The sequence below is a fragment of the Cupressus sempervirens genome, chromosome 4 (genome assembly GCF_028749045.1).
Source record: "Cupressus sempervirens isolate cs-2001-9-10 chromosome 4, ASM2874904v1, whole genome shotgun sequence".
Classification (NCBI taxonomy): Eukaryota; Viridiplantae; Streptophyta; class Pinopsida; order Cupressales; family Cupressaceae; genus Cupressus; species Cupressus sempervirens.
In genome coordinates this window covers 412601850-412614540 of record NC_143121.1, presented here as the reverse complement: position 1 = coordinate 412614540, position 12691 = coordinate 412601850, and the positions used below count along the sequence as shown (strand labels likewise).

At 32.6% G+C, this 12691-nt stretch overlaps 1 pseudogene; it reads right to left on the bottom strand.

The window, feature by feature from the left end:
• Positions 1-3197: 3197 nt before the first annotated feature.
• LOC149561801 (kinesin-like protein KIN-5A) lies at positions 3198-6647 on the bottom strand (annotated as a pseudogene).
• Between the last annotated feature and the right edge of the window lie 6044 nt (positions 6648-12691).

The window sequence follows — 12691 nt, the reverse complement described above, 5'->3', positions numbered from 1 at the left end:
TCCTTTAACCAGGGACACTTTTAATAGGGTGTTGAAATCCTCTAACAAGGTAAGACTTAATAGTCTTTGTAAGCCTTTAACAGGGCAAACCTTTCATAGGGTAGATCATGTTTCATGGTCAAAATATTGTAACCTTCATTGGATACACTTTATTGTTGCAATAGTGAAGATTTGTGGGTGTTATCCCCAACCCAGTTTTACCTTCTCACTCGGAGGTTTTCTAGGCACTAGTACATTTGCACTTGTTTTTCTACCAAAATTTTTGATCAATGCTATGATTTATCTTATTTTTTGGTTTTTATCCCTATGTTGGTATAAAAATTCTTAAGTTTCCTACCTAGGCTTCTCTTTCTCTAGCATCTACATTACATGAAGGAAGGTTCAATCAACCCTTCTTGTTGGAAGGTGAGCATGCAAGGAGCCTAGGAAAGCTTCATGGCCAAAAACTCAAGGAGCCTAATTTCCACTTCCATTTCATTATTTCTATGAACCTACATAAACAAAAACAACACACTGATTGCCCAACCTATCGAACACTATGGATTCTCCAAAATCTACAATTTTGGGTAAAAAGTTCCCATCCAGCAAGATGTTACTAGATTTCACATCCCTGTGCATTAATGGAGGATAGAAATAGTGGTGCATATAAGAAAGCCCTCGCACTACACCAAGAGAAATCTAATAACGTATATTCCATGGAAGCACCAATTCTTATATTCTTGGGCTACCATGGAGATAGTCAAACAAGCTTTTGTTCGGCATGAATTTGTATACTAATAGCTTCAAATCATGATTGTTCACTTGATATACAACAAAGGGGATTAAGGATGTTTGGGTGTGCTGGATGAATCCCAATCTATCCACCTCAACTTCCATAGTTTTTTTTCTTCCTTTTTAATTCTTCTCTTATGATCTCCTTTCGATCTATTTCATTTCATGATCCTCTTCACTGCTACTGCCTGCATGTTCTACATAGTGACCTTGTAAATCTTTCTAGAACTCCTAGATCCAATCACATTACTTTCCTTCAAATTCTAGAGTATGTATGAATCATTCAATTCTATGGAATGGAACAACATCATTTTCCATGATGTTGGTGCATCTATTGGTTTCCTAAGACACCAAAGGCATAGAAAAATAGAGCATAAAGTTAGGGTAACTATTGTTAGTAGAGTAGGCAACAAAATGGTAGCCAAAATCTAATGTGTAGAGGAGATAGATTGTATTTGCTACTTCAACAACCCTATTTGTGTCTTTTCATGCTATTGTGCATCTCTAATGATTCCCACTTTGCACATGGATATGCTTTGAGTAATAACGCTAGGTAGAGTGAGTAAAGGGATTGGGTGGGGATTGATTATAGTTGGATCTTTCTTATTAATTATATTTTAAAATTCCCAATTATACCCCCCACCCTATATAGGAAACTATATCTTCCAGCATAGAATAGTAGCCTTCACCCTTGATTTCACCTTGTTCGGCTAGACCTCGCTTGATTTCACCTTGTTGAGAAAGCTAAATTGATTTATTTTTTTCCAACCATGGGAGTGATAGCTCCATTAATGTGCCAGTTAAATAGCATAGAGAGGGTAACCTACTTCATGGATTATTGACATGCACTTCTTGGGAGGTATCAATAAATAGTGGCTTGATATGGTTTACATGTAGTTACAATTGTGTCATAGTTTACCATATGAAGGATAGATATTGGTCACTTTATGGAGAAAATGATGCCTTTGGTTTGAAGCACCCAAGAGGTATACCATCTATAAATTTTGAGCCTACCCTTTTATCATTTTGAAACCTTCCTAGGGAAATCAGAATGCAGTTCTTGTGTTGTTTGTATTCTTGTAAATTTAAATTTTGTATTTTTGATAGAGAAGTTATTTGATATGAAAACTATTTTTGGGTATAGTTTATGGTTTAATTTGGTTGGGAATAGTTGTACTGCATCACTTTTCATGTAATTCAATGAAGAAGAATTTTATACAAAATTTCTACCTTGAAAGATTCAAAATTATGGACGAGATTTGACGTTCCTTTTAGTTTCCTATGGTGTTCACTAAAGTAACTCAAATTTCAAACTTATCATATGTCTAAATGGTTGTTTAGAAGTTGCTCTAGATCTAAAGTAAAAAAATGCTCAGTAGGCCAGGGCCAAAATGCATTTAAGTAGGACATGAAAAAACTAAAGGAATTCTAGCCATTTTAGTACAGGGATTTATTTGAGACTAACTTCTAGCTTGAGTTAGGTCAGTGTATAAGAGATTTAGGGTAAGAACACAATAACCACTCTCCTTTTTGTTACATTTTCCTTTGTATGTGCCTCATTATCACTTCAAAAGTAGAATTAATAGAAGATTCAAGAAATCAACTTTATATTCAGACTTTCTCTTATTATCTAACATTATTTCAAATGGTAGAATTAAATGATGAGATCAACTTTATATTGAAGCTTTCTCTTCTTCTCCAAAATTATATATTGATACTCAAAATTATTAGTATTGTTTTCACCATCAAAAAAATTCCACAGAAACTCTAAAATATGGATATGCAAACCTAAATCTACCTCACTTGTGTTTTTTTACAACATAAATTTACTTCCCTAACTAAAAAAACATAGAGCAAATAATTAGAAGATAAGGAGAGATCTTGCAAAAAGATGAGTAATAAACCTTAAGTACCCTCTAGATCTATATATAGTAGCATTAGTTCTTATATAGTTTTGCTTCAATTACAAAGCATATTAATACTTGAATAATACTTGAAGCAGACCAGGGATTTGTAAGATGTTAAATCCCATACAATAGTCTCTAACGATGATAATGTATATTTAAGTGTGGTAACAATTTTTGAGAAAATCTAGAAATGAATATGCTTCACTATAAAAGAGGAACCATAACATGTAAAACCCATAGGGTAAAATGCAACCCGTTTCTAGTCTCACATTCTCTTTTAATAGTGTTCCAACTACTTGGTCATTTCTAGTCTTGAATGGATGATTAGCAAACACTAAGGGTCCAGTGTGTGCCCTTCTCTAATGCTAGAATTCGTCATTTTCATTATGCTTTCATGTTGTACATAATTTATAGAACTAGATAAATCCCAAACCCCAATCAATCCCATTTTTCCTACTTTTGAATAACTAATAAAATAATTCTAAATTACTAAAAAGAATGCCCATTTCCCCAAACCCATCAATTTATGGCTATGAGAGGAATTATTGATTCTCTCATGGATGAAAAGTCTAACATGAAATTTTTTAGCTCTCCATTTGCTTGCTTTAAGAAATTCTTAGATTTCATCTTTTTAAATTCATATAATAATTCATCAAAAGGAGGAGCCTAAAACTCCTCAATTAAAGCCATGCTTGGTATATTGATAGGCCATCTCCTTGGTGTTGTATAAGAAGGTCGATCTTCCTAGTTATTCATTTATTGAAAAATACCATGATTTAGAAATGTGAAGTGTAATAAATTGATCTTCCACTACATTAGGCAAGAAAATGTATTACTTAGCATGTATTCCTCTTCAAGATATTTGTGTGCTTCTTTTCTTTTCTTTTTCCACCTCTCCATAGTGACTCTTTCTAAGTCGTATGAATTCATTTGAACAAGGCGCTAGTGTAGATTGAATGTTTGTGCAGTTTCATGATCTAATTCTAGTAAACCTATATGCATAGCTATCATAGGTTAATTATGGACACACACACACACACACACACACACACACACACACACACACACACACACACACACACACACACACACACACACACACACACACACACACACACACACACACACACACACACACACACACACACACACACACACACACACACACACACACACACATCATTAGAATAAAATTTATCCTCAAAAAAAGCCATAACTTACAATCAATGGATGACGTGAGGTTTTTATTTCCAGTCTAAAATTCCTCATTGGTGGAAGATAAAGAATGTGTAGAATTAGCCAAAATAAGTTGATTTGCCTCTGTGTCACTCCTACAAGGATAGAATTATTTCAATTATGTCAAAATGAAACCTCAAAAATTAAATGGGAAAAGAAAAATATTTGAGAGGTCAGTGTAGCCTAGTACTTGATAATTGAAGCAACAACTTTAAGATTGCTCTTCTCAAGTTTCTGCACTAATTCTTGTGCACTCTTCCAATGTACTCTAGTAGCAATTGTTTTTGTCATACTATACACAAAAATTGGGTGTTTCAAGAGATGACAATAAAATTTCATAGAAAGTATTTATTAAAATTTAAGGAACAATTTAATTAAATCCCTACCATTCCTGTACAATTTCTTTCATAGAGTTGTGCCCCTTTTTCACTAATGTTGTGTCCTTGATATAGTCATTTTCAACTTGCTTCATGTATATATTCCACTGATTCTGTACACCAAATGTGTCATGTCACATATTTGACAGTCCTTCCTACAACTCATGAGTATTATTGACCATATTTTCATGCAAATCATGCATAGCAGATTGTACCTAAAGGATAATAAATCAACAAGAAGTTTAGAAGGTGTATATCTTAATTAGAACTATTGAAAGTAGTCTTGCATTTAGTCTATACAAGATTTTTGCAATTTACAGAAAGCTATTCAATTTGTTTATGAAAATAGTGCACTACTAGCTCCATTTTAAAACAAATACTGCAAGTAGGAAAATAATGAGATGTTAAGAACTAGTGTGGAACACAATGTTAAACTTCTAAGAAACTATTTTCAATATTAAAAGTGTGATATAAGAGAAGGCTAACTAATTGTGATTTTTGAGCTGTTGTACTTTCCAACATTTTTGCAAATTTGTCCAAAAGTTGCTTCTCCTCATTTATAGTACACTCTTGTATGCAAAAAAATAATATGTATAATTTTTGTTAAACCTCAAGGCATAGAGAATCTTATTATCAAAAAGAAGAAAAATAACTCAAGAGGGCCAGATTTTTTTGAAGTTACTTGATATGTTTTTTTGAGATCCTCTGATTTCTTGTCATGAACTCTTTGCATGTCTTCCACAAAATAATTGAGCTTAAATGCATGCTTTTCAAGAGTTGCAAAAAAATCTGTATTGATTTTGGAAATAACCCTTGTGGAATATATAGTTCTCTAAATAGCCTATATTTAACAAAAACAAAAGGTATCTTGGTAGTTTAATATGAGTATGTAAAAGACTTTGCATCCCACAAAATTTATCAATAGACATTATTAGTAAGATGAAAATGTAAAAACCTCTCTTTGTTGTTCTACATATGAAGCCATTGTACACTCTTCCTTGGAAAGAGTGCCATGAAGTTCACTTAGTAAAGATTCAACATCTAATACAACTTTTCCTAACAACTTTATACCAGAAAAAAAGAAGATATAAACTTGTTATTTATAAATCTTGATGAATGGTTAAGTATGTGAACAAATAGTAGACATAAATTTGTTATTCATAAGATCATACACCTTAGACTAGAAATCTTAAATTCTCAATTGTAGATGCATGTATAGATATTGTTGTGTTGAGTTCAAAGAAAAGTAGAGACAAAACTTCCATCCAGTGTGCTTGCTAGGTCATGCAAGCCTTTCATTCCAAAATCATAAATTGTCTTCAATTTCTCAAACCCACTCCTAAGTTCTTCTGTAGCCTGGAAGATAGTATGACCTTACATTAGAATTATGTAATAAATTTGAATGAGTTAAAAATAGTAAGGTTATTGACCCCTACATCAATTTTTGTTGATACAAAGGACTGAATATGCTCTTCCATAGTTGTTAGATGTTGTTGTTGTTGGTTTTTAGAATCTTCAACAATCTTATGCAAAACTTCAAATTTCTGAGTTAACTGTGAATGAAAAATTTGGACAAGAACTTTATTTCTTGTCTCTACTTATCCTTCCACTATAAAGAAATAAAAGGAGTGGAGTTAGCATCCAACAAGGAAATTTTTATTTCAAGATCAAAAGTCCTCATATGAATGATAGGTATCAATTTTCAAGGAACAAAAGTCCTTTATTATTCCACAAAACAATAATTACCAATTTTTGCAAATAGTCCTAATACATCCTATGTTGTGTTCTCTAGTTCTGATTGAATCCCACAAGTTTTTTTAGCAATTTCTTTTTTTGCACATTGGAATCAAAATCCTATTTCAGTACATGAATAATGATAAAGCTGAATTAGACTCAAATTAGAAAAAGTAATATTGGAGATATCAACAATAGCCCCTAACTAGATTGTAGCAAATTGGAAATGATGAATTCCTTTTCTTTGAGCATATAGTTTAGCTATATATGATTCTCTTCTAGATCATTCAAAGCACACTCTGTATCCTCAAGCTTTTTCTGCAAGCTAGCATAAATTTTTTAGGCCGATGAGGACACATATGCAAAAGTGATTGTCAAGGAAAGCTAATATACACTTATACAAACCCCAATTGTGTCAAGCTTATTACATAAATCTACATTTTGAAGTTTTTGAGATTCATAGAATCCTTGCAACTCCTCAATTTGTTGTATTCAGGCAATGCTATAGATTTAGGAGGAATAATGTAAAAGAAAGAAAAAACCATTCTATAAATGAAGATAATAATTTTACCTTGTCCTTGGCTTCCATTTCTATTTCTATTTTTTCCATCTTCTCTGTCATGGCCTAAATTTGAAAACAAGGAGTTTATGGAAAGCAACCTACTAAATATAGGTAAAAGGTACAAGAACCCTTAGACCATAAAGCCTACTTGAAATTCACAAGAGACCTAACCTTTTTTCAACTTCATCTTGGAGGAAAATTTCATGTGGTAAATATAATATATCATTATTCACAATTGAAAAAATTTATGTCAACTTTGGCAATATCAAGAGTGCATAATGGGGAATGTTACACTTCAATAGTTCTACTTTTGCTTACATTCTTGAATGCTTTCATTTCAAAGAATACATGTCCATGTTATATGTTTATGTTCTTCTTTCTGTTATATTTATACATGCTTCAATATGTTTTTGTCCATAAATTACAAATTCCTGATATTCTAAATCAATGAAACCAAGAAAAAATGAAAATATTTTAATGGCTTTGCAACTAGGCTGCTACATATAATTCTAAAAGCAATAACAAAGAAAAAATGGAGATCATTCAAGTCTTTTTGGCTATCATGGATGTTCCCTCAAAGAATACAATAGAATCATTAGTCTATATAACTCATCAAACCCAACAAGTTGTACAATAAATCATTCAATTGATCAAAACTCAAGTGGTCATTTAGGTTAATTATATTTTAAACTACCCTTAATTTTCTTAGAATAGATTTGGCATGTCAAAAAGATTTTTGGCTACATACTTGTCACTATGCATGACTACATAATAATTTTCAAAAAATATGTACCTTTTTATAAACCTAAGCAAAGGTAGTAGAGAAATTGTCCTTTTTTCCCTTAAAACAACACTAATGAAATGTCCTTTTTAAAATCATGGGTGAGTACTTGCCCTGATTTACACATTTATTTTCACTCTGTAGCACTATAAGAGGGAAGATAATGGGAATGTAAGTTATCTTTTCTTAACAAACCCTCTTTCTAGGCTACATATGCATGGACTAATAACACCACTAATCAAGATATTTTCTTAACTCTTTGTTTCAAGTAGAGGCAACTTTTAGATCTACGACCACAATGAGCTCTTGATAAGCAAGGTTTTCACTTCCATTATCTTTCTCCAAGGTGTACATAAATGACATGCATGAACTTTGCAAGTAACTTCATTATAGGACCAATAGAAATATTGGGTAGAATGAGATATATGATATCGCTATATCTCATTATAGTAGACACCCTAGTTAGCAAAAAATGTAGTAGGCACACATCATTTTGTTGAGATTCCTTTGGGTTATTTAAAACCTCTATTTGCCCTCATTTTCAAGCTTCTTGATTATTCAAATTGTTTTTGGAGTTATCTCTGCAACTTTCTTGACCATTTTGGGTAGTTTTCATAACTCTTTGTTCATCTTACATCATTGCTCCACCCTCCTTCATTGCACAGTAACACATATTGACCTTTATTTCAACAAGCTTCGACTTATTAGCTTTAGAGGGGAGTTATCCTTGCACTAACTCTTGTAGATTTAAATTAGCATATCTTAGTGCCTTTATCTTTTCTTCTCATATCTATAATTGTTTATCTAATCATCTTTATGTTGGCTTCCATGGATTTTAAATCACTAAAACATGGGTTTGACTTTGGCATGCTTCTTAAACAAAAAACCACACACTTTTCCTCATGTGTGTGTACAGGTTTGAGGAGTGGACTAAAGTGGCACATTGGGAGTTTCCATTGGGTGGTTGTAATTCCTCTCTCCTTTCTCTTCTCTTTAAATCATATACTTTTAGTTTGTACTTTGATTTTTGTTTCATGTTCTTACTTGTTGATTTATATTGAACTTACCATTTGCAATAGACGCCCTCATCAATTGCAAACCATTTTAATGTATATCCAAGATAGTTTTAAAACCAACAATATATTGAAAACTTACATTCATGTTGATTCATTTTTTGGGTGAGGCACACTGTCTATAATGTCTTTATACAAAATTGGAGGTAGCAAGAAACATGGGAAAGGACAAGGTTGGTTTGCAAAGTAGCTAGAAGCTTTCCAAAAATGTGAAGGGGGAAGTAATACCTGATCATTGTGTTCTCCTAAGAGTTCTATTTTTGGCTTCTCCAAGGATAAATCTTTGTTTCTAGAGCTGATATTCTTCTACTTTATAGGTAAAAGTCTTGTATAGTTGTGGTAGAACTATGGTGCTCCACACATAAGGAAGACTAGTTTCTTAATCTCTATGGAGATCTAGGCTATTAATTGGTGATCAATAACAAATATAGAAATGTCATGGAAGGTTTGTTAGTCATATATAAAAGAAAATGATTCATGGAGAATCTTTTTCTACACCTGTTAGATATATCAATTATAGTTTTTTGTTTTCTAGAAAGGTATAGGCAATAATAGATGTGCATGGTTTATTTTCTTCCTAAAATAATGTTCATGTTGAGCTTTATTTTAATAGTCAATAGAAAGAAACATAGTTGTTGGGTCAAAGGTGTGGATTAAGTACATAGAGTTGGCATGAGTGGATGATGAGGTGATTGGAGTTGTAAATGGGCAAGCTACAGTTCTTTTAAGTAGAGGAAAAATGGTAAATGTTTCTACACATTTGATTAGACCATCTTTCCTGGCTTGAATAACTATGGGCTATGGTCCCTTGCTTTATAAAACTTTACTATGAGTGAATGAATGTCTTTTCCTATGTTAGGATATGCATGATCCTTTTCATCACTATAGAATTGTCAATTTTTTTTTGTAAATATGGATGATATTAAATTTTTTATTATTACATATGGGTTCTAGGTTTCCATGATTTGGGCTAAAGAGTTTGTATTTTTTGGTTGTTTAACTTTTGATGCAGTTGTTCATTTCTATTCAAAAGGTGCAACTTAGGGATCTAGATATACAACCTAGAGGAGTAGATGATATGACTAAACTAGCCTACTCAAATGAACTAGGTGTTTTATATAATCTCAAGAGAATATATGAACTGAGTGACATCTGTGTAAGTGATATGAATATGTAATCTTTCTTTATGTTGCAATGATAGAAAAAAATTCTAGCACTCATGAGGTCATGTCAATAGCATTATTTTGTTGGAGAAGTTCTAGAGGCTATTTCCTAGAGGTTCCTAGCAAATAAAATTTTTGTTACTTTTGTAAAATTGGCTTGCAGTGAAATAAAATAAATATATAGTTGTTCTTGTAGACACCTAAATTTGATTACACCGCTTTGGTAATCCTATTTAGTTATCTCTAAAGGCATCATTAATTAAATTCCTATTTAATTAATCCTTTGCCATCCCCTAGCTGATTAATTTAATTAATCATCTATAGTCCTAATTGATAAATCAAATAACCTATTATTTATCAATTAATCCTATTCTTCTATCTAATTCCAAAATCATCATTTATTAAATAAATCTATTTGATAAATAAAACCCTCAAATCTAATAACCCCTAACTTATTTCTAAACCCTTCATTTAGCCTAATCCACCCCATCCACCCATACTAACCAAGCTTAGCCACTAACTCACCCACCCTCATGAATGCCATCCACTTGCAAATCTCTAAAAAGCCTAATCTAATCCTAAACCATCTCTAATCCACCCCCTAAACTTGTCACATTCCCTAAGTAAGATTAAGACTTTTCTAAGCCAAGCAAAGTCAACAATCTCAACTCCCTCCAAAATATCCCAACCACCCAACAATGAATGCTCTTACAAAGGCAATAAAGACTCTTACAATCTCTTACAAGCCATAATGAAGGGTATTTATGAAGATATTATCCCTTGAGCCTCCTTTGTTGACTCATCCTTCCCCTTTCCTCCATCCAGTCACCTTGTGACATGTGTCACTCCCTGATTAGTGCTAAACAAGCACAATCCATGTGCTCCCCTTTGAGTGCATCCTAGTCCTCCTTAAGATTTTTCCTTTCCTTGCATCTTAACCCTCCATCCCTCAAGCCCTTAGCCTATCAATTGAATCCCCTCCCAAGCCATTTCATCACAACCTTTAAGCCAAAGTTGTAATGCTAGTTTGAGAACCAAAAGCCATCAACCATACCCTTATTATGCCAAATTGAGAGCTCAGAAAGCTACCAATTTTCCATTTACTCATCTCCACCATTGAAGCATAATTTGAGCATCTTGAGCATACATCCCAATCCTTAGACTCATCTACCAAGCAAAGAGCTAAACCCTATTAGGAGAGTCCATTCATTTGGCTCATATTTCCAATTGGGGTTTACTCTTTAGTCTCTCATTTATGTTATGTTATTTTAGTTTGTAAATGCTTTTGATTTCTTAATTTAGTTTTTCTAACATACTAATATAGTGTAAACAGTTCCATCCCTATCTTGGCATGTTTTTATATGAATTTTCTCCATGTCAAATGGATTCCTAGATGGCTTATTTCTATAATGTCTTGAATAATTAATGATAGAGCATTTTTTTCTCTAATGATTTCTTTTGCAATGGAGGTAGACATATAAAGGAAATATCTTAATTACTGTCAACCCATCTACAAAGCTTCCACATCCATATGATGCTCACATGATGGAGTAGTATAAAGATGACCCCTAAGGAGAATTGAGCCCCCATGTTTTTGCAATTATTGATGCTTCATATTGGTAAACTATTCAATCATTGAATGATATCAGATACTATGCTTTGTTGGTTAATTACTGATGACAGAGAAGTTTACTTTTCTTTTTTCTCATTTTGACATTGTCATTACAGGTCAATGATCAATGAAAATGTAGCCAATTGATCATGGTTGGTGGAGAAAGTGGAGCAAGAAAAATAGAAACAACAGAACTCATAATGTAGTAGTTAGCCTATATTGGTAGTCAGTCTGTGATAGATCATAGAACAATTGAACAACAAGTTATGGAAGTAAGAATTTTTCCTAAGTTTTTATTGATCCATGTTGAAGCTTGTTTTCTTTGGATGCCAACTAAACCTTTCTTGATAGGAGCTGAAGTTGCCACACATATCTAATCTTCTAGCTCATTATATGCTAAAGTTCATTTGGGTGTCTTTGTACTTATGTTGGTTTTTTTTATTTCTCTAGTCAAATCCACTTGTAGAGGCATTTGACAATGCAAAAACAATTCAAAATGATAACTTAAGGTGAATCAAGTTCATATACTAGTTTTTTCTTTGTATTACACTACTACCTACACTTATTTTCTAGTTAATAGAGTGAGAAAAATTTGCAACTTAATATTTTTCATATAAAGACTACTTGTAGAGGAACTTTACACTTAAAGTTTGGATACATTTTTTATTTATTGATGATCACTAATCTTTATAGAGATGAAAGGATCATTATATACATTGGTGTAAATAAGTATTTACTATTTACACTTTACTTAAGTTTACTTAGGTTAAAGCATATTTTATTATTATTTATTTAGTCACCTAGGAGTATGCATACTCTTGTGAGTTGTCATGTTGACAACATAGGAGTTCGCACCTCATTTATGCACATCGTGTCTACACCATAGGAGTTAGAATTCTAATTAAGCACATGGTATCTACAACATCTTTATGTGTGTGACACTTTATCATACTTATCCTCTCATTGATGCACATACATTCATGCACAATCGAGGACATGTGCTTAGTTGTTGTGTTTATCTCCTAGTTCCTTCTAGACACATTCTAGATGTGTCTTAGAGGGCTTTATATATAGGCACTCCTAGCATGTATTGTACATTAGAGAACATTCTCATTTTTATATTGATCATACTTTGGTCTATTTTTGTGATTGTGTTTGAGCCTCTTGATCTTGGGAGAATATTTGCCTGAGGCAAATTCTTACATGGTATCAGAGTTGAGGGAGATTCTTGTTAGATAGCCATTGGAGACCTTGTTGCTTCATCTCTCAAAGTGACTTGATTTAGATCCAAAACATTAGCAACATTTTGGAGTGTCTAGAGCTAAAGCGGACCTCACCATTGCATCTCCAGCGATGATTCAGTGAAAATTGGCTATAAATTTTTCTATTTTAGGCCATAGTCAATCATTAGGCAATTTTTTTTTGCAAATTAGAACCCGAAGGACTAATTTGCAAATCTAGTATGGTCATTATTT